This window comes from Schistocerca cancellata, chromosome 6 (genome assembly GCF_023864275.1).
Source record: "Schistocerca cancellata isolate TAMUIC-IGC-003103 chromosome 6, iqSchCanc2.1, whole genome shotgun sequence".
Classification (NCBI taxonomy): domain Eukaryota; kingdom Metazoa; phylum Arthropoda; class Insecta; order Orthoptera; family Acrididae; genus Schistocerca; species Schistocerca cancellata.
The window spans coordinates 602,096,186-602,123,373 of NC_064631.1; positions in this window are offsets into that span (position 1 = coordinate 602,096,186).

Below are 27,188 nucleotides of genomic sequence, written 5' to 3' on the forward strand. Positions count from 1 at the left end.
CCTGTCGACCAATCTGTTTTAGAAGAAAAGTTGTCGATTGAGCTTAGACAGATATTCCACGCGTCACTGATAATAATGACTCTTGCGCTGTCTTCAAGTGTGATATATTTAAAATCCATTGGGACCTATACACTTTTATGGGCTGTTTGCCTGTTTACACTTACTAGAAAAGTATAATTGTCAGAAAAACAAGCCAGAATTACATTAGCACCAAGGACTCTTTCACTTACATTTTCGGATGGGTACATTCCAACCAGTCGGCTGAAAAAAGTTGTGAAAACCGTTAATTCGCTAAGGAGTGATGTTTCAACAGCCAAGCATCTTTCAGCTTCGTGTTCCTAACAAGGTCAAGCAGTAGTTGCATGTTGGGGATTGATCTTCCTTGTTTAACGTGAAGTTAAAAACACAGGCTATTGTAACATTTCGGGAGCTACTAGTTGAGAGATAAATTATATCTGTCTTGGAGAATGTGGATCTTTCTAGCTCGTTGTTGTCGCCAGATGTTGCATGTAGGTTAACTAGCAAATCTGGCAATTCTTCGCATTTGGTAAATATGTAGAGGAACTGGTTGTATGTCCTAACTTCCTTCTCTTCCTGTCTGCCCATATCCCCCTCCCCTCCTCTCTTTGTCCGTCCCCTGTTTCTCCTCCTATTCTCTCTGTACCCCACCTCCTACCCCCTTCTTTGTCTACCTCTTCTTCCTCATATCTCTCTCTGCCTCCTCCGTCCATCTCTCTCTGTCCATCTCCTACTTACCCCGCTCTATGTCCATTTCCTCCCCCTCATCCTCTCCCCTCCATTCCGCTCTTCTACCCATGTCCTCTTCCTGCTTTTCTCTGACCTCGAGTCTGATTTATGCTAAAATAGACTGCAAACGACTCATTGACTGAGCACTCAAGTCGCTTAAAATAAATGTGTAACTTGGTTGGTTCAAATGGTTCAAATGGCTCTGAGCACTATGGGACTTAACTTCTGAGGTCATCAGTCCCGTAGAACTTAGAACTACTTAAACCTAACTAACCTAAGGACATCACACACACCGATGCCCGAGGCAGGATTCGAACCTGCGACCGTAGCGGTCGCGCGGTTCCACATTGTAGCGCCTAGAACCGCACGGCCACCCCGGCCGGCACTTGGTTGGTATCATTATATACGTCGCGCAAAACATTTCTCCTGCTGCTGGATCTGAACAGATTTAGTATTACTTCACTAAACATAAGATCAGAAAGCATAAAAACAACTTTTCTGATTTCAGTTACAACCGCCTGCAATGAAGAAAACAAAACGGCATATATATATATATATTGTAACATGTATTGTATGTGTATATATATATATATATATATATATATATATATATATATATATATATATATATATACACTCCTGGAAATTGAAATAAGAACACCGTGAATTCATTGTCCCAGGAAAGGGAAACTTTATTGACACATTCCTGGGGTCAGATACATCACATGATCACACTGCCAGAACCACAGGCACATAGACACAGGCAACAGAGCATGCACAATGTCGGCACTAGTACAGTGTATATCCACCTTTCGCAGCAATGCAGGCTGCTATTCTCCCATGGAGACGATCGTAGAGATGCTGGATGTAGTCCTGTGGAACGGCTTGCCATGCCATTTCCACCTGGCGCCTCAGTTGGACCAGCGTTCGTGCTGGACGTGCAGACCGCGTGAGACGACGCTTCATCCAGTCCCAAACATGCTCAATGGGGGACAGATCCGGAGATCTTGCTGGCCAGGGTAGTTGACTTACACCTTCTAGAGCACGTTGGGTGGCACGGGATACATGCGGACGTGCATTGTCCTGTTGGAACAGCAAGTTCCCTTGCCGGTCTAGGAATGGTAGAACGATGGGTTCGATGACGGTTTGGATGTACCGTGCACTATTCAGTGTCCCCTCGACGATCACCAGTGGTGTACGGCCAGTGTAGGAGATCGCTCCCCACACCATGATGCCGGGTGTTGGCCCTGTGTGCCTCGGTCGTATGCAGTCCTGATTGTGGCGCTCACCTGCACGGCGCCAAACACGCATACGACCATCACTGGCACCAAGGCAGAAGCGACTCTCATCGCTGAAGACGACACGTCTCCATTCGTCCCTCCATTCACGCCTGTCGCGACACCACTGGAGGCGGGCTGCACGATGTTGGGGCGTGAGCGGAAGACGGCCTAACGGTGTGCGGGACCGTAGCCCAGCTTCATGGAGACGGTTGCGAATGGTCCTCGCCGATACCCCAGGAGCAACAGTGTCCCTAATTTGCTGGGAAGTGGCGGTGCGGTCCCCTGCGGCACTGCGTAGGATCCTACGGTCTTGGCGTGCATCCGTGCGTCGCTGCGGTCCGCTCCCAGGTCGACGGGCACGTGCACCTTCCGCCGACCACTGGGGACAACATCGATGTACTGTGGAGACCTCACGCCTCACGTGTTGAGCAATTCGGCGGTACGTCCACCCGGCCTCCCGCATGCCCACTATACGCCCTTGCTCAATGTCCGTCAACTGCACATACGGTTCACGTCCACGCTGTCGCGGCATGCTACCAGTGTTAAAGACTGCGATGGAGCTCCGTACGCCACGGCAAACTGGCTGACACTGACGGCGGCGGTGCACAAATGCTGCGCAGCTAGCGCCATTCGACGGCCAACACCGCGGTTCCTGGTGTGTCCGCTGTGCCGTGCGTGTGATCATTGCTTGTACAGCCCTCTCGCAGTGTCCGGAGCAAGTATGGTGGGTCTGACACACCGGTGTCAATGTGTTCTTTTTTCCATTTCCAGGAGTATATATATATATATATAAGAGGAGCACGTTATCTAACGGCTTAAATGCCTTGCTATTGTAGCTAAAACTAACAGTGAGAAAGGAAAAAATCACACGAGTTCATAGCATAGCACGAAAGTTTCTTTCTCGCAGTCGGTTTTAGCAAAAAACCTTATTTAAAATATGTAAATAAAACGTGTTTGTCAGAATATTTTTAAATGAAAAACATTTCTCTTTTGTACAGTACTCATACTCAGATTAAAAAAAGTTTTGCATCATCCCAGATACGGGAACTCTTCAAGATAGACGTTGACTGTGGATAATTCATCTCAGACACAGTCCCTTTAACTTTGACAGTCCATGAGATGTCACTAAACCCGCTCAAAGATGTAAACAACCTTGCATGAGCAACACTTATTAGACGGAGGGGTCCGGTAGCCGCTCAGTTCCAGTCATTCAACCAGGAAGGAGGTACACGATTCGCGTTGTCTGAGTTCAACCATGCCTAGAAGGCCAATACCGCGGTTCGATCGCGTCCGCACTGTTACTTTGTGCCAGGAAGGGCTCTGAACAAGGGAAGTGTCCAGGCGTCTCGGAGTGAACCAAAGCGATATTGTTCGGACATGGAAGAGATACAGAGAGGCAGGAATTGTCGTTGGCATGAATCGCTCAGGCCGCCCAAGGGCTACTACAGCAATGCATGACCGCTACCTACGGATTATGGCTCGGAGGAACTCTGACAGCAACGTCACCATGTTGAATAATGCTTTTCGTGCAACCAGAGGACGTCGTGTTACGACTCAAGAACTGCGCAATAGGCTGCATGATGCGCAACTTCACTACCGACGTTCATGGTGAGGTCCATCTTTGCAACCACGACACCATGCAGCGCGGTACAGATAGGCCCAACAACATGCCGAATGGACTGCTCAGGATTGGCATCACGTTTTCTTCACTGATGAGTGTTGCATATGCCATCAACCAGACAATCGTCGGAGACGTGTTTGGAGGCAACCCGGTCAGGCTGAACGCCTTAGATACACTGTCCAGCGAGTGCAGCAAGGTGGAGGTTCCCTGCTGTTTTTGGGGTGGCATTATGTGGGGCCGACGTACGCCGCTGCTGGTCATGGAAGGCGCCGTAACGGCTGTACGATACGTGAATGACATCCTCCGACCGTTAGTGCAACCATATCGGCAGCATACTGTAGAGGCATTCGTCTTCTTGGATGAGAGTTCGCGCCCCTATCGTGCACATCTTGTCAATGTCCTCCTTCAGGATGACGACATCGCTCGACTAGAGTGGTCAGCATGTTCTCAAGACATGAACCCTATTGAACATGCCTGGGATAGATTGGACGTCACTCACCAACCACTCTGAGGGATCTACGCTGAATCGCCGTTGAGGAGTGGGACAATATGTACCAATAGTGCCTTGATGAACTTGTGGATAGTATGCCACGACGAATACAGGCATGCATCAGTGCAGGAGAAGGTTCTACTGGGTATTAGAGGTACCGGTGTGTACAGCAGTGTGGACCACCACCTCTGTAGGTCTCGCTGTATGGTGGTACAACATGCAATGTGTGGTTTTCATGAGCAATAAAAAGGGCGGAAATAAAGTTTATGGTGATCTCTATTCCAATTTTCTGTACAGGTTCCGGGACTCTCGTAACCAAGGTGAATCAAAACTTTTTTGATGTGTGTATGTTTATATACCATATATATTAAGCCCCTGTGTAGCCCATGTGGGTCCGAACGTCTATTAGTGTCGTGGAAGAATCTGAGGAAAGTCAGTGAGGAAATTTTTGAGGTATTTGGTTGGTTGGTTGATTTGGGGCAGGGGACCAAACAGTGAGCTCATCGATCCCATCGGATTCGGGAAGTATGGGGAAGGAAGTCGGTCGTGCCCTTTCAAAAAACCAGAATTTATTTGAAGCGATTTAGGAAAGCGACGGGAAATCTAAATCGGGGCGGCCGGACGCAGGTTTGAACGGCCGTCCTCCCGAATGCGTGTCCACTGTGCTAACCACTGCGTCACCTTGTGATGTTACAAAATAAAAGTGATGTTGTTATTCAATGGAAAATTTGGAATTTGAGATTTCGCTTACTGTTTTATAAATCACTATTGGCGTAAGAATCATGGACTGACCATTGTCATAAAATATTGCATTATGAAATGTGAGTAGTTTTTACTTGCAGTTCTGTGGCTGGAAGCAGTCACAGCTAGCGTGCTATTGATTAAGAAATTGCATTATCGTCTTTCTAATTACTTCATGATCGTAGGTACTATCATACCCGGTTGTGAAGTTATTGTTATGACAAAACAATTTTCTAAGGGACCAGAAAGTTCTTAAGGGCGCAAAAACAACTGTAACATCACACAAAAGGGAAATTAAATATTAAAGCTGATGCAAGATGACGATAAAACAGTTTTCTTTTTATCAATGTAACACGCACATTGAACTGCTGATCTTGGTGTCTGTAATCTTAGCAAAATGCATGATTAAAATGAAAATAATACTGAGGAGATGATAGGAATGAGCACTGCTAAATGATTCAGTATTCCCAGAACAAATATTTATTATAATTAAAACATATATCGTACCTTAAGCTTAGTACTACAATGACAGTAGATTTTTATGTCCGTTTCATGTCCATTGAGCGCTCTTTTATATAGCCATTGTTCTCTTGAGTCGCTCGTGCGTCGTCACGATAAGTTATAACAGTTCTTCTTTCTACACTTCACTCAAACTTAGACATAACACGTTTTTATACATTTAGTAAAAATTAGATCAGACTGCCACAAATCTGCGTCCGTCTTAAGAAAAACAGTACAAGTGTTTACCGCTCAAGGCTTCATTTGTTCTCCAGCGAACAAAATAGTGAAGAATCGCATATCCATCCGTATTTTTCTGTCGCCGCCCAAAGACGACGAATTACATTATTTAGGAAATTCCACCGTCACTATGCGATGCCTTATTATACAGTAATCATTCTTTATAAACAAGTATTTGGCTTCTGGCTGAAAGTATTAACTATTTGCTGTTTTAATGAAGCCAAAAATAGCGAATATCACATCGCCTCCCATGAGGAGAGAGGGAATGCCGAAGGATTACCTCGATCCTCATGTCTTCATGAGATATTCGTGATTTTTGGTATGACACTTACATAATGTTACTAGCGTACTAAGTACATAAATTGAAATTATTTATAAACATATATCAGGTATTTATCATTTTTCAAAATAAAGTTTTTCACTCTTTGTTCATCAGTCACTTCATTCCTTAATACCAAGATTCACATGTATGTGCATATTTAAGTTTGGTCCATATTTGCTTACAACAATAAGTGAACGTTCATTTCTCATTTCAGGGGATAGAATTCAGAATTTACATTCTCTTGAGCTTAACAACTAATACATGAGTACAGTGAGTGTTTGTTTTCACTAAACTTGAGAGGACAATGTTCGAGCCTATGATGACTCATTGTGGTTCAATTACAGTTTAATGACGTAGCGCTACACTTGGTGATGCTTTCACTTTCTGTGTTAGCTGTCTACGGCGTTCATCATGCAGTACATCTGTCCTTTCCACTGTGGTGCCAGGAATTCAAGTGGCTTCCCGGGTTTTTTATTTACAATATGAAACAGAAGAAGTGGAAAATTGTTAGTATAACTTACAATCTATTGGATACATTGGTTAAGGACCGGGACTGGTCTGGAGTTCAGGGTCTTCCTATAGTGCACATTAATTTTTTTGTCCATCAAGAGACATGATTTTAATTCATTTTAGCAGTGTTTAGGAGTGCCGGTATTAATGGCTTTAAGGTCTGAGTAATCTGACAATCTACTTCTCACTCATCTTAACTTCAACTCAAGAAAATTGCTTAATTTACGTATGAAAATGTAGTCACACAAGTGTGCAAATGTCTTTCCTACAGTATGTACGATTGAAGTCATGGCGGTTAGCAGTTTAAAGTTTGGATTGTTTCGTCACCCACACGTCAGCCACTCACAGCGGCTGCACAGTGTTGCGTGAGCTTCAATACTCAGTATCCGTTCGCGCTCAGGCTGTAACAGAGCTGCCGGTTGTCGATCGCTCTTTTTTTGTTGCCTCCATACTTCCCTGTCAACTGCCTCCCATGAGGCTCACAGGTAAGTGACGACGAATGTTTTAGCTGTCGCTGCACTTAGAACAACACTGAACTTTGCGTTGCACCTGTTGTCGTAGCCTTGACTTCTTTTTACACTTGCAGTGCAACACTACCACTAATACACACTGAACAGTTATTTTTATTATGCACGTTGCACTTTAGTGTGCATCTTCACACAGCAAACTGCTAGGTATACAAACAAGCCAGTTGTCTGATGACACAGAGGTACGATGAAATAATACCTGATTGTGAATCTTGAAGAATTTAGACAACTTATGGTTTGGATTTTCTTGAAGAAGTCTGATTACTTTTCCCCACTTAGGATCTGTGCTCTGTAGTGTCTGGATTTGCTTGCACAGTTCCAAGAAATATTTCCTATGAATGGGATCCTGCATAAGAAGAACTTTGTAATTCGACATCTGTTCTACCAACTCACTTGTCTCAGGCAGACCTTTGGGTGAACGAGAAAGTGCGTCTGCAATAATGTTATCCTTGCCCTTTATATACACAATATCCAAGTCGTATTCTTGCAAAAATAAACACCACCTGGTCAGGCGCGGATGTTGTAATTTACAGGTCAGAAGATACGAAAGTGCTTGATGGTCAGTAAATACTTTTATCTTTCTGCCAAAAATGTGATAATTAAACCTCTTGAAAGCCAAAATAATTGCAAGTGCCTCCAACTCAGTAACTGAATAGGACTTTTCACATTCTGTTAAGAACCTACTCGCAAAAGTAATCACTCTGATTTGCTCTGTTTCGTCTACTAATTCAATCTGAAACGAACAAGATCCAATTCCAACAAACGAAGCGTCTGAGGTGATACAAAATTCTTTGTCCATTTGTGGATGACAGAGAATGTTACTGTTTAAAAGACCATCTTTAATTGCCTGAAAAGCTTTCTGACACTCTGGTGTTCAATTCCAATGCGTACTTTTCTTCAGAAGATTGTGCAAAGCGGGATTGTTCATTACTTGACCAGACAGAAATCGTCGAAAGAAAGACGAAAGACCGAGAAATCCTCTTAGTTGCCTCTTAGTTACCGGTGTAGGGAAATTCTTAATCGCAGACAACTTTTCCGGGTAGGGTTTAATCCCTTCAGGTGTAATCACATGACCTAGAAACTTTACCTCACATTTTCCAAATTTTGACTTTTTCAGATTTGCTGTAACACCATGTTCTTGAAATCTCTGAAACACCTTTCGTAGAATAGCTAAATGATCTTCCCAGTTCTTAGTGGCTATCAACACGTCATCTACATAAACAGTTACCTCATCCAGAAGTTCAGGTCCTAACACAAAATCGAGAGAAGAAATGAATATTCCCGAGCTTACATTTAAACCAAAAGGCATGACCTTAAACTGATATGAGCGGCCGGCAAATATAAAAGCAGTATATTTCCGGGATTCCTTGGCCAATTTCACCTGCCAATAGCTACTTCTTAAATCAAGTGTACTCAAAAATCTAATGCCATGAAATTTTTGCAAGTGCTCCTCAAGTGCTTCACGCCGAGTCCTTATCGGTACAATTATTTTGTTTATTGATCTGGCGTCCAGTACTAGTCTGACGCTACCGTCCTGTTTAAGCACGGACAGCAAGGGACTTGAGTACGGCGAATTCGATAACTCGATAACATCCCAACACAGCATTTTCCTAATCTCATGCTTTACAGCTTCTCGTCGGGCGTAGGGTACTGAATAGCTTGCTTTGCAGAACGCTGAGTGGGGAAGCACTTCCATTTTATACTCGAACACTTTTATTACTCCTGGTTTCTTTGAAAAGATTTTCTTGTAACTTACTAATAAATGAAACAACTCATATTTCAGCTCCCCCCTGAGTTCAGTCGATTCCTTGGCTTTAGCATCGATCTCCTCTTTGTCAGGAAGTAAGTCTTCATACTCATTGTCATTTATGTCATCCCATTTAGTAAGGTCATTTGTCTGATCAAACCACGGTTTTTCTGTCCTCTATCATCTCCAAACCTGATGCATTGTAAACACCGCCTTCACTTTACTCCTTAACAAGTTAACAACAATTGGTTGTTGATTTGCGATAAAGGTACACACTCCAGGTTCAATATCTATCACTGCTTTTGTTTGTCGAAGAAACTCCATCCCCAAGAGACATGGAACTGACAAGTTCTTTATTATTAGAAAGTGGCAAAAAACCAAAACAGATTCTATTTGCAGTTGAAGCTGCGTCTGTAAACTAACTCTCTGTTTCAATGGACCAATCGCTCCCGATATGGAGCAGCCCTGAATCGGCAATGATAAAACTTTTGAAACAGAAGACACCTGTCTGAAGAGACATGATGACATGACATTGATGTTTGCTCCTGTATCAACAATGGCTGTGACAGGAATGTTGGCAATAGAAATCTTATCGAAGCCTGGACCTGTTCATCATAAATGTCATTAATGTCTTGAGCTTCTATGTCAGGTGCAAGGTCATCTCGTAAGTCGGTCTCATGGTCGTACCGATTCGCGCTAACATACTCAGAACCAGAGTATTCGTTAGTACCCCCACTGGAACCGTCAGCGACCTCTAGGAGGCTGAAAGGCGCTACCCCTAACTTTCCGCAGGGTGTTTAGTCTGTTTGTCATTCATGGCCTTAAGTGTTTATTGCGTTTCATATTGGTGCTGGTTATGTGGTAAAAATGCCGGTGTAAAGGGGTAAAATCCACTGGGTGCATTCACTTGTGAATAGAATACTTGAGACGGCTGCTGTCGCCCGATCTTTTGGTTGCCGGCAGAACCATTTCCTTGGGAGGGAAAGTTCGCATTTGGTGCCGTTTGAAAATTGTTCCGCGGTCCTCTGTCCTGTGAAAAGTTGTTCTGATGTTGTGCTGGGTGGCCTCCACCTTGCCCATGCCACTTGCTATTTTTCGACGTATAACTTTGATTGTACACTGGCCAATTTGAAAAATTACCAATCGTTTGTGGAGAATTTCCATACTGCTCAGGCGCAGAATTAAAGGGTGGGTTTCCGTACTGATGTTGTACCTGGTGGTTGTAAATTGGGTGGTATCTCTGCTGATTACTGTAATTTGTTTTCTGCTTCCGTTTAAAGTTATTGCCCTTTGTGTTTTCATTAAAGGCTGGCAGGTTGGTACCCGCGATCACAGTAGCGCACTCTCTCCTTCGGCGCATTGTTGTCCGCGTGCGATGCATTCTGCTGGCTGCCAACCTTGGAACGCACATCCGCGCTAATTAAATCTAAGGAATCCAGCACAGAAAGGAATGCATCCGTCTCTTCTTCGGACACATTTACTAGTTTCTCACTAATAGACACAGGGAGTTTGCTTTTGAGAATCATAATTACGTCCTTGGAAGAAATCGGAGAATCCCAGAATTTAATTTTTGCTAGATACTTCTCAAAGTATCGCCGGAGACTTCCATGCTTCTCATTGAAAATTTCCGCACCACACACCCCTAGAACTTAGAACTACTTAAACCTGACTAATCTAAGGACATCACACACATCCATGCCCGAGGAAGGATTCGAACCTGCGATCGTAGCGGCCGCGCGGTTCCAGACTGTAGTGCCTAGGACCGCTCGGCCACTCCTATTTTTGTCACCTTGAGTCATATCCGCTGGGAGGCTCTTTATACTGACCAAACGATCATGTTTTCATTGCATTTCCATGTCAATTTCAGACTGGGTTTCTTTTCACTGAGTGAGATCACTGATTTCTTTTTTGCCTTCTTTCTGTTTTCCTGCCGGACTGCATTGAAATTTGACTAAATTCTGTTTCTATGGCGTTGGCTGGTCAAGAATATCTCGGCCGACTGAGGCGTCGGAGGGTCACGACCGATATCGTAATCCATCTGTTTTTCAGCTGCTTCTTGTGTCTGCGTCGCGGGCGTTTGTTCCTCTACAGGCAGCCTGCTTCCGCCTTCCGTATTGTTTTTGCCATTTGTTTGTTGCTATTAAGCACTTCCTCTTGTTTGTTTTGGGTTTGTGACGGGCCTCTCCACTGTTTGTACACATGCGCTGCTTTCCTTGTTTCTATATTTCGTAATTGTAGCGGTTCTGCGTGTTTTGATTTGGCGACTCGGTTGTGGAGTGCGCGCTGTCAACATGTCCTGTGCTTGTTGTGGTTAAAGAGCTGCCTGCGATTCGGCGGTTTGACGTCTCTGCTGCTCCCTCGCCTGCTGCAGTCATATTTTTGATATGTTTGTTCGAGGTACCGGTTGGTTGCGGAGTCTCATTCCGCACTATCTGTTCTACTCTACCCGTGATGTTCTCATCACACATCACACGTTCGACGTTTTTTGTTTCTTAGTTGAGCATAAGTCCTTTTTGTTTTGGGGGAGTGGGGGGGGGGTGATATTGAGCATCACGTTTCGTATATAACATAGGAGATTTTGCAGCTGGTAATTTTAACTCCTGTTGTAATGCCTGTCACAAGGTGCTTCGTCCTTCACTGTCCATCACATGGTACTACGTCAAGAGTTCAGGTAATGACAGTTTCCTGCGCTGCTCAACAAATTTTTCGAAACGAAAACTCATCTTGGACAATTCGTTACCATACGTCTAATGCAAGTACCATGCATCTTCTGTCCACAAAAAGTGTTTTAGAGGGAGTATTCTGTCTGTCATTTCAACCTACACTGATAGGCCAGAGTATTAGGACCACTGCCCACCGCGAGGTGGGATGCCCCCTGATGACGTTGCGGGCACGTAAGGTGCTATGGAAAGAATGTAAGCACAGCAGAGGCGGATGGGGGATCATCATAGCACAAACATGGCCTGCAAATGGGGAAATCCACTGAGATAAGCGAGTTTATCAAAGAACGGATTATTATTACGCAAAACCTGTGAACGAGTATCTCGAAAACGCCGAAGCTCGTCGAATGTTCACGTGCTACTGTCGTCAGCATCTACGGAAAAAGCTAGAAGGGCAGAGAAACTATCACTAGGCGCTAAATGGTTGGATGTCCACGACTCATCACAAAACGTGGAGCTCAGTGGCTTGATTGCTCTGTAAAGTAGGATAGACGGCGATCTGTGGGATCTCTGCCGAAAGAGCACAATACTGACGCACACACAAATATTTTGGAGCACACCGTTCATCGTACTTTGTTGAACATGGAGCTCCGCAGCAGACCACACGTATGTGTTCACATCTTGATCCAACGACATCGTCAGTTACTACACTCCTGGAAATTGAAATAAGAACATCGTGAATTCATTGTCCCAGGAAGGGGAATCTTTATTGACACATTCCTGGGGTCAGATACATCACATGATTACACTGACAGAACCACAGGCACATAGACACAGGCAACAGAGCATGCACAATGTCGGCACCAGTACAGTGTATATCCACCTTTCGCAGCAATGCAGGCTGCTATTCTCCCATGGAGACGATCGTAGAGATGCTGGATGTAGTCCTGTGGAACGGCTTGCCATGCCATTTCCACCTGGCGCCTCAGTTGGACCAGTGTTCGTGCTGGACGTGCAGACCGCGTGAGACGACGCTTCATCCAGTCCCAAACATGCTCAATGGGGGACAGATCCGGAGATCTTGCTGGCCAGGGTAGTTGACTTACACCTTCTAGAGCACGTTAGGTGGCACGGGATACATGCGGACGTGCATTGTCCTGTTGGAACAGCAAGTTCCCTTGCCGGTCTAGGAATGGTAGAACGATGGGTTCGATGACGGTTTGGATGTACCGTGCACTATTCAGTGGCCCCTCGACGATCACCAGTGGTGTACGGCCAGTGTAGGAGATCGCTCCCCACACCATGATTCCGGGTGTTGGCCCTGTGTGCCTCGGTCGTATGCAGTCCTAATTGTGGCGCTCACCTGCACGGCGCCAAACACGCATACGACCATCATTGGCACCAAGGCAGAAGCGACTCTCATCGCTGAAGACGACACGTCTCCATTCGTCCCTCCATTCACGCCTGTCGCGACACCACTGGAGGCGGGCTGCACGATATTGGGGCGTGAGCGGAAGACGGCCTAACGGTGTGCGGGACCGTAGCCCAGCTTCATGGAGACGGTTGCGAATGGTCCTCGCCGATACCCCAGGAGCAACAGTGTCCCTAATTTGCTGGGAAGTGGCGGTGCGGTCCCCTACGGCACTGCGTAGGATCCTACGGTCTTGGCGTGCATCCGTGCGTCGCTGCGGTCCGGACCCAGGTCGACGGGCACGTGCACCTTCCGCCGACCACTGGCGACAACATCGATGTACTGTGGAGACCCCACGCCCCACGTGTTGAGCAATTTGGCGGTACATCCACCCGGCCTCCCGCATGCCCACTATACGTCCACGCTCAAAGTCCGTCAACTGCACATACGGTTCACGTCCACGCTGTCGCGGCATGCTACCAGTGTTAAAGACTGCGATGGAGCTCCGTATGCCACGGCAAACTGGCTGACACTGACGGCGGCGGTGCACAAATGCTGCGCAGCTAGCGCCATTCGACGGCCAACACCGCGGTTCCTGGTGTGTCCGCTGTGCCGTGCGTGTGATCATTGCTTGTACAGCCCTCTCGCAGTGTCCGGAGCAAGTATGGTGGGTCTGACACACCGGTGTCAATGTGTTCTTTTTTCCATTTCCAGGAGTGTATTTCAGTGGGCGGAGGATCACCGGGATTAGATCGTCGACCAATGGAAACGAGTCTGCTCTTCGGGTGGATCACATTTTTCCTGCGCTAGGTCGATGCTCGTCTCCACAAACATCGTCCTTGAGGTCAACGGCTGCTCTAAAAATTCAGCGCACCACGGTCGCAGGCTGGTGGGAGCAGTATTGTGCTACGGGAAACATTCTGCTGCTCTTGCATGGGACCTGCGGTGGTAATCGAAGACTCGCTGATAGCTGCGAACCACCTGCATCCCTTCATGCTTGATGTCCTCCGCGCCGGCGATGTCACCTTTCAGTAGTATAACTGATCGTGTCTTGGAGACAGAACCGTGCTACAGTGTCATGAAGAGCATTATAGTGAACTGACGTTAACATTTCGGTGATCAAATTCGCCTGATGTAACTCCTAAGCAACCGATCTGGATCGCTATTGGGAGCCATCACCGTGTACGCAAATCAGAGGCCCGTTATCTACGGGAATTACATGTCCTGCGCGTAGACATCTAATGCGACATACCTCCACAAACCTACAAACTAACTGTCGGATCCCTATTACGCAGAATCAGTTGTTTCTTTCGCTCCAAGATTGGAGAAACAAGCTATTAAGGAGGTGGTCATAATGGTTTGGCTCATAATCGTATCTGACATCGCTAAAACGCTGTAATTTATGCTGGCTAGAGCGACGTTACTTACGGATTTTTTTTTTCACATCCCTATACTTAGTTAAAACTTCTCTCAAATTAAAGTTCTCAATCTCAGGAGGCAGGGTAAACAGACGAACGTTTTTATATTCTACATTGCCGTTAGAAATTACGACAATAATCACTGAGGCATCCATATTTGAGCAGAATCATTTCCTGCCATGCAAGGTCTTAACAGTTGCACGAAAAAACACCAGAGTTGAGTGCCATAGTAAGCAGTGTGAATCCGATCTGATATGAATCTTTAACTTCCCTGAAGCAGTGGTGCACCTCCAGTGAACTTAGTTGAACATTTCTTGTTGCCTTGTCGCATTGGAAACAGAATGGGCACTTACTGCGAAATATTCTTGACATTATTACAGCTAGAAAACTGCCGAAAGCGTTAGCAAAGAAGAACTCAAAACACTCTAACAGAACAATGAGCAGACACTGAACGTTCACACAGAACACAAACAACCAGTATTCTCGGCTTGAAAATCCTGCAGGAGATCGGAAGTATAAGATACCAGAGTTGCACGACGTCTGAAGCGGAACTGTTGAAAAACCAGTCGCTCGCTCTCAGCCGATCGACCGAAGTCGCCGCTGGAATTTTGTGAAGGGCCGAGCTAACATCTGAGCAGCTTCTCCAGATGAGGTGAGTCCGCCCCGTCATTACCTTTTCCTGTTGCACATTCCATCCTTTCAACTCTGATTAGACGCTTGACAAGTTTCTCCTTGGAGAGAGCAGCAGTGGAAGAGTGTTAGTGGAGAACTTACAGGTACGCGCGCGCGCCTGTGTGTGTGTGTGTGTGTGTGTGTGTGTGTGTGTGTGTGTGTGTATGTGCTCCGATGCACGAATATGGTTCCACAGCTTCAAGTTCCTTTCGTCCGTTCTTCGGAGCTACCCTGACATCGCACGAAATCACTCGCGGTCTCAATCTGAATGCACATACCCTTGGTGATATGAATCGCGCGAGACAAATTACATAACGTATTGCTCGGGAACGTTTATTGGACAACCTGCATTGACTGTCTGCCCTACTGCACTGAAAAACACTATAAGTAGGGTCACCAGGCTCGCTTTGACCTGCGAGACAGGCTTTCTCATTACTCCACGGTCGTTATTAAAGCCCTGTAGCAATGCTGCTGCGTTCAGAAAGATTCAAAAATCTGACCACTTTAAACCCCTAGCAGTTCATACACCACCCCCGAGTGACCAAGAGCACTTCTCGCCGATAATCGCCACAACAACGAAACAGCAGTACGTTTCGAAGTAGGGATAGAGTCATGCAAAAACATCACCCGCAAATTCCAGTACTTCAATGAAAAAAACATCAACCCTAGCCAAGACCGTTAATTTTACTCTACACCACCTTCAGCTTGCTGATGGCTCAGTGCTCACTAATCAGCACTCGTCGAGACAATCAGGAAAGTGCTTTCTTGTACTCCACGTGCGCACCCGGAACACATTTCGAATTCCCTCAGTCTTCAGTGCTGCAGTAAGTAACTTTGTTCATCCCGAAGGATCACCTACTCACAACCTCCGATAGTACACCCGGGGGGCACACGCTTCGACGCCTGTAGGCCGACTCCTCGATTTCGCGAGCCCCCTAACAGTTGCAAGAAATTATTTAACCTACAGGCCTTTCATCCAAGCAGAATCAAGAGCAGAAGTGTAGGCATTCTCATCGGCCATTTTCCGCTACTACCTGCAGCACTTCTGTGACGTGCTGCCTTTTGCGAGGACTTTCACAACTTCCGGTCAGAGCGTTGCAAAAACGCGGTAGTCACGGGAATTGCCTTTGAAACGAGATTGCTCGTTGCCGACCACTTCTCATTTAGGAGGATTGTGGAAAATCCGGTCCATCAACTCCACGATGAGTAAAGCTTCGTTCCCGCAGAAATCTACTCTGTAGTAGACAGGAAAACATAAAAGTGTGGCTAGAAAAATTTTTTACAAGTTAGTGGCCATCATTAAATAATAAACGCGGTTATGGTGGTCAATTTCAACTTTGCTGTAAACTAATCTTACTTGTTATTCTCTTATGAGTATGTTTTTTGTGTTGAGTAACTGCAGAAGGAAGAACATAACTTGTTGCTTGAAAGTTACGGTAAGTAATAAACGAAGAATCATGGAATTTCTAGGACGTGAACTCTCCTGTAAGTTGACAATGAAGTCTAAATGACTTGTGAGAGAGACAAATGACATTTATTGCCGTTGCTTATGGAATAACTTGACAGTACATCATCACGTTCCAGGAGACTATCCTTTCCCCTTTCAGTGTTCCCACTCCTTCTCTGCCCCACACTACGACAACCTTGTGTATTGGGTATGGATGCGGATTGGTACTCTGTACTCCGTCTAGCAACGTTTCAGTATTCAAGCTCTGTTTTCGGTGCTTCCATGTTAACATATGTATGTGTTGCGTTCCAAAGATGGAAAAACCAGCCAGCCTTCGCCGACCTCAAAGGAAGAAAACCTACAGAAAATCGTAACCACGCTTATGGATGTGTCAGAACGACGTACATTTTCGATACAGGTACGTACTACCCTCCTATTAGCCATGCCAAACTATATGCTACGCGAACAGTTCGGTGACTTCACTTGTTTCTGTTTCCAATTGGTCTGCTGCATTTCCGAGATAGCAACATGAGTTCATATAACTTGTCTTCGGTGTAGTGTTTAGAGTCTTCTTCCACTTCGTTAGTATGATGACTACATATCAGTATACTCTGGATTATTTTCCCAGTTGCTTCCTGACTGTGTTCTCTCAGGTAAAGTGACTTTCAACCTCTTAAAATATTCTGTCAATATGAAATATACGAAGATGAATCATGTTTCAGCCTTTTTAATTATTTCATTTGCTGTCACTTAAATGCGACGTGCTGTGCAGTAGCTAAGACAGATCAGGTTTCCACAGTAAAAAATTGTTCATGGTGTTAATACATCTTCTTTTTTAAATCGGTCTACTATCGCTCATCATGGTCTGACGTTCGCGGTCTGTTGTAGAGCTGGTGTTCCATTGTACTTAACCTTATTGACCTGCCTTGGATACAGTAGAGCTAGGGACCAGTCGTCTTTCATTCTCTCGCTACAAGAGAACGCACAATGCCTGCAGTGTATTCTTTACGTTTTCTGCCCATGAGTGGCTGTTGTAGAACCGTCCAGCGATTGAACCACGCAGAAAAGACGCTGTCATTAGGAATCAACAGCAAGGAGCTGTTTTCCATTTCCAGCATTTGCTTTTACCGACTAAGATCGTCCTCTTCTTCTGGCACTGCCTGCCAGAAACAGGGTCTAAATACCATTCCGGACAACCACATTTACATTTTTCTAATTTCACGAAGTACTATATTGTTGCAAGGTACCTGCTACTGAACCCGCGCTTCCTCGCAATTGCTTTCGTAGTCCACAGAGGACAAACAGGAAGATTCGTTGATCTTGCAAGAAGCAGCCGTGTACTGCTTCAAAATGATCCTGAGGAAAGTAGTGCGAACATGTGTACTTAATGTGTGATGCGACTGGTAGCTGTAGTTTGCAGTTTATTTGATAAATGTGTTTTTCGTAAGTGATACTGAATAAACAAGGGATTTTTACAAATAAACATCTACTTTTTATGTCTCTATAGCAAAATATTTAATTCTTTTTCTAAGAATTTTTACGTATTTAGTTACACATGGAACCCATTCGTCACTCTTTTACGTCTCATTCAGTACTTTTTTTGTTTATTTGTTTACAGAATGCTCCATTACAATATTTGTAATACTACATGTAAGTGGAAATTGTATGTGTTTGGAGTGTAGTGTAATGTTTATGTTATATAAAAATGAAGATGATGATAATGATAATGAAGTTGATGAGAGGAGGGAGAGTCATAGCCTACTCCTCGCGACCAGCACCAAGGGGACCACCACGTCTCCATTCGATGGACGGATCGCCATCTACAGTGTCACATGACCTCACTTCATGGGACACAGTGGAGAGGCTTGGTATTTAAACCAGACACTGGCACAAACATTGATGATCAGGAACTGTACGCCAGCACCTCACCTCCCACTGGCGGTCAAATTCTGACAGTGAAACATTTTTACACCGGCTTATCCTCGGCACGAGCGCCACCGCACAAGGTGACGAAAAGTTTTGCTGTTTCTCGATCATTTTTACATGAAGTAACAATGACAAAATGCTTTTCATTAAATATGTATCTCCTAGCTCCTAATAAGTTATGCCGGCGATACGTGTACTGTTGATTACGTTTTCGGTACTTAAGATCATCCTCAAGGGTATGCGTAGGAACTGATGCAGTGGGGTGGGGGGGGGGGAGAGGGGGGACGGACGGCAAGATTCAAAAACTGCTATTTTTAGATCAGAAAACTTGAGAATTTCCTACCTATTAGTAACAAAAATAGTCACCAGAACTGTCACTGATTAATATTCTCCAAAGCGAAGGAATACCACATAAATTTTTAAACATTTATTGAGCTTATGAAACCTATAATATTTTTTGCTTACTGTTTGTTAATGGATTTCGTTGATATACGAGTATTTTTTTTAAATTTTTACTGGTGTAATTAAAGATTAATAAAATGTCTATTGAAAGCTGTATTTTTGAGTTGCTTGGGTCAAGTGTAACCCAGCCCAGCATTCGACAAGATGAATGTTGGAACCCTTCCAAAACAATTACAGAGTGCCCGGTACAATCGACTCTTAACAGTTTATCACCGAACCATCTCTAATCTCCTCCCCCCTCCCTCCCCCAGTTCGACAAATTATTGTGCAACGACGCCAAATGAACTGCTTCGCAATTCAATGACTGTATGTTTGACTTCGTTGCACACCACCATCACATTCCTTGGAGTGGAGATCTTTTCGATCTTGATTTCTCACACATTTTCCTCCCTTCTAGCGCAGAAAATTGTATTTCTTTTAAAGTTTTATTCGTCTGGGTCCGTAAAAGATACAGCTGATAAAACAGGAACGTGTTCTTTAGAGTGTACTACACTCGCTTTGCAATTGCGAAACTGAAAGTGGTCCCAGTAGCCGAAGGCGAGTCTTCTTTAACCATAGGAAAACGGTAACCTATTGTTGAGATTAAGTTGTGCAGTTGGAGTGTCTTTATGGGATTTAAGGATGGATATTGGCGGGAGTTCTGTAGCCATATTTATTTAATATTGAGAATAGTCCCCGAATTCTCGCGCCAGCGTGTTTTAATGGTCTCTTTCAGGAGGTGCAGAGAAAAGATTGGTGACTTCATTCTGACAATGGCCTGTAAGTCGTTGCATCCGGCTTGAATCCAAGACAACGCCGAGACAAATCTTCTCATGAACAGTCTGCGCTATTAGATTTCTTTATACTGAATTCCGGAAGGGGTAAGCGCCCCCTTTTGCCCCACCCCTCCCAGCCTCGCGGATTTCTATGCACGTTCTAAATAAGATTTGCAATCCTACTGGACTGGATAGCTTTTTTTATGAACCGTACTATAGAACTGTACTATACTATCAAATTCTTGTCGGGTTTCCAGCCGGATCAAACTGTCATCTGAGCACAATATTTCAGCGGTCCACCTGGCCGCCATCATCAGGTGAGTGAAGCTACGCTGCTCTCGCCGAGAACTGATTCCACTCGCAAATGACTGCACCTTTATATGCATCGGAAGTACAACAGCGCATGCTCTAGATACAGTGCGCACGCTCTCCACCATTCCTGCTGCCCCCTGGCGCAAAAAAAGTTGCACCGCCTCCGGTGGTGAATACCGTAGAAAGCGATATATCGTTACAAATGATTATTCACAGCCGGACGATTCAGATGCCGTTGTTTCTTGATGTCTGGTCAAACAGGATTTCACGTTTAACTTAGCGGGTATACACTATCGCGATTAATGATATTATCTGCTAGTCTGATTTCTACAGATTCTCTTAAAACACAGTCTCAATACCGAGAAGCATTTGCAACTACTTGCGTCTCATTGTATAGCATGCTGTGTCCCTGTGTAAGGCAATGCTCAGCCACCGCAGATTTATCTGGTTGTAATAATCGCGTATGGCGGTGATGTTCAATACACCTGATGTTGACGGTACGAATAGTTTGGCCTATGTAAATGTTCCCGCACTCACACAGTATTTTGTAAAAGCCAGACTGCTACCTCAGACCTAAATCGTCTTTGGCAGAGCCAAGAAGTGCTCGAATCTTAGCTGGCGGACGAAAAACACATCTGATCTCGTATTTCTTCAAAACTCTACCTATCTTGGCGGACACATTCCCAGCATACGTAAGAAAAGCCACAAACCTAAAGACGTCTTCACAAGGTTCAGGTAAAGGCCCAAACTCAAAAGCACGTCGAATTTTTCGGTCCGTATATCCGTTATTATTGAACACGTCCTTAAGATATTGCAGCTCCTGTGGCAAATTTTCAGCATCCGAGACAGCATATGCTCTTTTAACCAAGGTCCGAAGGACTCCTGTACGTTGAAAAGGTGTACTATATTCCTTTTGCACGACTAGAGAAGAAACACTGGCGCATTCCCAGCACATCGTCTTTACAATGGAATCACAGAACAATTGTACGGGGCTCCATTGGCTTTCTGCCTAACCAGGAAAGATAAGCGATAAGTTTTAGCGAACTAATATGGTGCACTCAAACGAAGCGTCAGACCAATAGAAAATGGAAAAAGCATCTGGTTGATAAGTGAAGCGATATAGTTCAATAATTAAAGGAATGAGCAGGCGAAGATGTTCGTGCTAACGACATTGAATGTTTTGCCAGCAGACAGAAGAAAAACTTCAGCGGTGGTCGCCTCAATGACCTAAAGTATTGTTGTGTCCCAAGAAAGGCGCACGCGATAGTTCTCATTGTCATCGCATTGTATGTAAATTAACAGCGTCTCGTTTTGGCTCCCGTAACGCATCGCGTTAAAGGACGAAGCTTAATCCGGCCTTCACCACATTAACTCAAAAGATTACGTCTGTCTGTGCTGTGTGTGACCCTTTATATGGAGATGGAACATAGTTCCGCAAGCGTGGGTGACATAACGATGATGAGGAGTGCATGGCCCAAGACCAATAGAAATAAGCAGTTACATCGGTCGTGTGTTACGGAAAGCAGAACATCGAGATCTTTTGGGCATTAAAAAACTGTCTTAAGTACAGGATACAGAATCGGGAAAAACTAGAAAAAGTCGCGTAATTTTATTTCCGGAATTAAATCCCTTCTGAAATATGGGTCTTGAATGACGTCGACAGTGATCAGTGGTCAGGCGTTTAGACTGTCTTCATGCTGGCTGTCATTGTCTACTTCTTATTGGTTTTGTTTGTCTTTGAACTAATTCTACTGTAATTCTGTGCAGTGTGGACAATGTAAATATTGGAATGCATTGAATGCATTGAATGTCGCATACAGAAGGGAAGGAGGAAACGAAATGGTATTTCACTGGTTGAGAAGGTTCGTGATTTTATTTCATTGATTACAAACTCGAGTCGAATTTAGACAGAACTCGGCAGTATGAGCGCGCTTATCAGTCCTCTTCTGGCCTGGATATACGCGCTGACTCCATTGGGAAGGCGACACAAAGTAGCTGTGTCCTTTCTTGAGAGACACTGGCCCACAACAGTTGTAACTCGTCCTCGAAATCCTGGACACTGGCTCTGGGACAGAGTTGACGCCCTGGCTGGTCCCACAAAAGCTCTAGTGGGGAGATATTGCAGGCCAGAAGAGTACCCCGAATCCGTAGAGATAAGTACCATATATGGACGAGCATTTTCCTGCTGAAAAATGGCACTGTCGCATGAGAGAGAAGACTTGAGGACACAAGATATCTGTGACGTAGTGTTGCGCTGTCAGAGTTCGCTCAGTTACGACCATTCGTGACCAGAAGCCGTACCCACAGCAAGACACCAAAAGTAACATCGCTGCACCTCTACAAAATATTGGAACGTCAGATCCCCTCCCAAAGTCGCCGCCATACTTGCCGACGATGGACAAACAGCGTTGTGAAGAGCAGCGATTCATCGTTGAGCGCCATGTGATGCCATTCGTCAGCAGCCCACGCTTCCCAGTCAAGGTACCTCTCCAAACGCAGCTGTTTCCGCTGTGGTGTTAACGGCAGCCTAAACGTGAGACGTTAATTTCTTCGTCTGGCTGCTGCTAGTGTCCGATGTCAAACCAAAGCTACAGGATGGTACAGAATGTTACAAGAATTCTATTACTTGTTCTCGGACCTCAGACATTAATGAGAAGGGGTTACAATATACTTGGTACACAACACAGCTATCTTCCCCCTGCGGTCGACTGGAAACCTTGACAAAGGCTGTGTCTGTCCTCACGTTCTCACGTAGTCCAACGTCGAGCCATCGAGCTTGTCCCAAAAATCTAGATATTGCACAGCTCAACCACCTGGCCAAAAGGAGAGCCACACTGATGCCCCTTCCCAACTCTGCGAAATGCTGATAACGCTGTCTCATACGTGTACGCAACATCTCCATGTCCATGTCCTTCACACAGGTCACTCAACATCTGACGCTATTCACGACCCTTGTGTACTCTACCATGGCTGCTAACGACACTGAACCCGAAAAGCACTATTCACACTGGTGGCCGTTGTACCTGTCAAATAAAATTTCTACTTATTTACATACGCGCCAATGGTTCGCAGGTGTACGAAGCTACATTGTCATCGGACCATATCTCCTAGATGCTTCCATTTTTTTTTTTGTGAGGCAGTGTTTAATCTGTTATCCAAATAGGGAATGGTAACAAAATGGTTCAAATGGCTCTGAGTACTATGGGACTTAATTGCTGAGGTCATCAATCCCCTAGAATTTAGAACTACTTACACCTAACTAACCTAAGGACATCACACACATCCATGCCCAAGGTAGGATTTGAACCTGTGACCGTAGTGGTCGCGCGGGGAATGGTAACGATGCGCTCTGATATACGAGGGTTATTCGGAAGGTATGGAACGATCGGTCGCGAAATGAAAAATACAGCGAAAATGTGATGAAGCTTTGCACAGATGCGTTGGGCACTGTGTCTAGTACGCCCGTCGATCGCATCATGTCGCTCTTTTCAGTTCTGAGCTCACAGTGAGAACGAAAAGATGGCTAGAAATTAGCGTCTCCTGCCAAGTATGAGGGCCTGGCGAAAGATTTCGCCTGAAGCTATGCAATCCACATAACATAACTGTCATGCAGTTCGTTCTACACTACAATTCTCGACCGCACTCTGCAGGGGCAATGCAGCGTTTTCGACGGGAAGTGTTTTGATCACCTGTCACTGGCTACCCCTGAGGTTCATCTCTGCTTAAAATTAACTGCTGGCTACGTAGACAATATTTTGGCAGAGACAATGAGCTGCAGTCCAGAGTAGAAAATTGTCGAAAAGCACTGGCGGCTGTCTTCTACAACGAGGGAACTGAAAAGTTGGTACAACGCCACAACAGATGTCTAAGTCTGAGCGGCGACTGTGTGGAGAAGTAGCTGGAAGGTGTAGCTAACCGTTGCAAATAGTTTTGATTTTCACTGTGCTTTCCATTTCGCGACCTACCGTTTCTTGCTTTCCGAATAGCCCCCGTAATTCAGCCAACTGCATTAATCGACAAGCGTGTGCCATGCACGTCGAACTGTAACACAATGTTAACTGTATTAAATAAACAAAGGAAACAAAGGAAACAAAAACTCATGGAGATTAATGCAACGAGTAATGTACGTGAGATCATTCTGTAAGTAGGCTGTTTTTATGTAAGTAGGCTGTTTAGGTTTTCATGTTGGTAACGCCACGTAGGTAGATTGAAACTGAAGGAACTGCAAAAAGGTGGGAATTTAAGGAGATGGGACCTGGATAAACTGACTAAACCAGAGGTTGTACAGAGTTTCAGGGAGAGCATAAGGGAACAATTGACAGGAATGGGAGAAAGAAATACAGTAGAAGAAGAATGGGTAGCTTTGAGGGATGAAATAGTGAAGGCAGCAGAGGATCAAGTAGATAAAAGGACGAGGGCTGGTAGAAATCCTTGGGTGACAGAATAAATACTGAATTTAATTGATTAAAGGAGAAAATATAAAAATGCAGTAAATGAAGCAGGCAAAAAGGAATACAAACGTCTCAAAAATGAGATCGACAGGAAGTGCAAAATGGCTAAACAGGGATGGCTAGAGGACAAATGTAAGGATGTAGAGGCTTATCTCACTAGGGGTAAGATAGATACAGCCTACAGGAAAATTAAAGAGACCTTCAGAGAAAAGAGATCCACTTGTATGAATATCAAAAGCTCAGATGGAAACCCAGTTCAAAGCAAAGAAGGGAAAGCAGAAAGGTGGAAGGAGTATATAGAGGGTCTATACAAGGGCGATGTACTTGAGGACAATATTCTGGAAATGGAAGAGGATGTAGATGAAGATGAAATGGGAGATATAATACTGCGTGAAGAGTTTGACAGAGCACTGGAAGACCTGAGTCGAAATAAGGCCCCGGGAGTAGACAACATTCCATTAGAACTACTGACAGCCTTGGGAGAGCCAGTCCTGACGAAACTCTGCCATCCGTTGAGCAAGATGTATGAAACAGGCGAAATACCCTCAGACTTCAAGAAAAATATAATAATTCCAATCCCAAAGAAAGCAGGTGTTGACCAACGTGAAAATTACCGAACTATTAGTTTAATAAGTCACAGCTGCAAAATACTAACGCGGATTCTTTACAGACGAATGGAAAAACTAGTAGAAGCCGACCTCGGGGAAGATCAGTTTGGATTCCGTAGGAATACTGAAACACGTGAGGCAATACTGACCCTACGACTTATCTTAGAAGCTAGATTAAGGAAAGGCAAACCTACGTTTCTAGCATTTGTAGACTTAGAGAACGCTTTTGACAATGTTGACTGGAATACGCTCTTTCAAATTCTGAAGGTGGCAGGGGTAAAATACAAGGAGCGAAAGGCTATTTACAATTTGTACAGAAACCAGATGGCAGTTATAAGAGTCGAGGGGCATGAAAGGGAAGCAGTGGTTGGGAAGGGAGTCAGACACGGTTGTAGCCTATCCCAGATGTTATTCAATCTGTATATTGAGCAAGCAGTAAAGGAAACAAAAGAAAAATTCGGAATAGGAATTAAAATCCATGGAGAAGAAATAAAAACTTTGAGGTTCGCGGATGACACTGTAATTCTGCCAGAGACAGCAAAGGACTTGGAAGAGCAGTTGAATGGAATGGACAGTGTCTTGAAAGGAGGGTATAAGATGAACATCAATAAAAGCAAAACGAGGATAATGGAATGTAGTCGAATTAAATCGGGTGATGCTGAGAGAATTAGATTAGGAAATGAGACACTTAAAGTAGTAAAGAAATTTTGCTATTTGGGGAGAAAAATAACTGATGATGGTCGAAGTAGAGAGGATATAAAATATAGACTGGCAATGGCAAGGAAAGCGTTTCTGAAGAAGAGAAATTTGTTAACATCAAGTATAGATTTAAGCTCAGGAAGTCATTTCTGAAAGTATTTGTATGGATTGTAGTCATGTATGGAAGTGAAACATGGACGATAAATAGTTTGGACAAGAAGAGAATAGAATCTTTCGAAATTTGGTGCTACAGAAGAATGCTGAAGATTAGATGGGTAGATCACATAACTAATGAGGAAGTATTGAATAGGATTGGGGAGAAGAGAAGTTTGTGGCACAACTTGACTAGAAGAAGGGATCGGTTGGTAGGACATGTCTTGAGGCATCAAGGGATCACCAATTTAGTATTGGAGGGCAGCGTGGAGGATAAAAGTCGTAGAGGGAGACCAAGAGATGAATACACTAAGCAGATTCAGAAGGATGTAGGTTGCAGTAGGTACTGGGAGATGAAGAAGCTTGCACAGGATAGAGTAGCATGAAGAGCTGCATCAAACCAGTCTCAGGACTGAAGACCACAACAACAACAACAACAACAACAACAACAACGCCACGTAGCGCTCTGTATGAAAATCACTGACTGTGCTGTGTGCAGTCTGTGACTGGTCTGCATTGTTGGAATATTTGGTATTGTAGTGTTGGGCAGTTGGATGTGAACAGCGCGTAGCGTTGCGCAGTTGGAGGTGAGCCGCCAGCAGTGGTGGATGTGGGGAAAGAGATGGCAGAATTTTGAGAGCGAACGATCTGTACGTGTGTCCATCAGAAAGAGCCAATTTGTAATACTGTATATCATACTCTGAATATATACACTCCTGGAAATGGAAAAAAGAACACATTGACACCGGTGTGTCAGACCCACCATACTTGCTCCGGACACTGCGAGAGGGCTGTACAAGCGATGATCACACGCACGGCACAGCGGACACACCAGGAACCGCGGTGTTGGCCGTCGAATGGCGCTAGCTGCGCAGCATTTGTGCACCGCCGCCGTCAGTGTCAGCCAGTTTGCCGTGGCATACGGAGCTCCATCGCAGTCTTTAACACTGGTAGCATGCCGCGACAGCGTGGACGTGAACCGTATGTGCAGTTGACGGACTTTGAGCGAGGGCGTATAGTGGGCATGCGGGAGGCCGGGTGGACGTACCGCCGAATTGCTCAACACGTGGGGCGTGAGGTCTCCACAGTACATCGATGTTGTCGCCAGTGGTCGGCGGAAGGTGCACGTGTCCGTCGACCTGGGACCGGACCGCAGCGACGCACGGATGCACGCCAAGACCGTAGGATCCTACGCAGTGCCGTAGGGGACCGCACCGCCACTTCCCAGCAAATTAAGGACACTGTTGCTCCTGGGGTATCGGCGAGGACCATTCGCAACCGTCTCCATGAAGCTGGGCTACGGTCCCGCACACCGTTAGGCCGTCTTCCGCTCACGCCCCAACATCGTGCAGCCTGCCTCCAGTGGTGTCGCGACAGGCGTGAATGGAGGGACGAATGGAGACGTGTCGTCTTCAGCGATGAGAGTCGCTTCTGCCTTGGTGCCAATGATGGTCGTATGCGTGTTTGGCGCAGTGCAGGTGAGCGCCACAA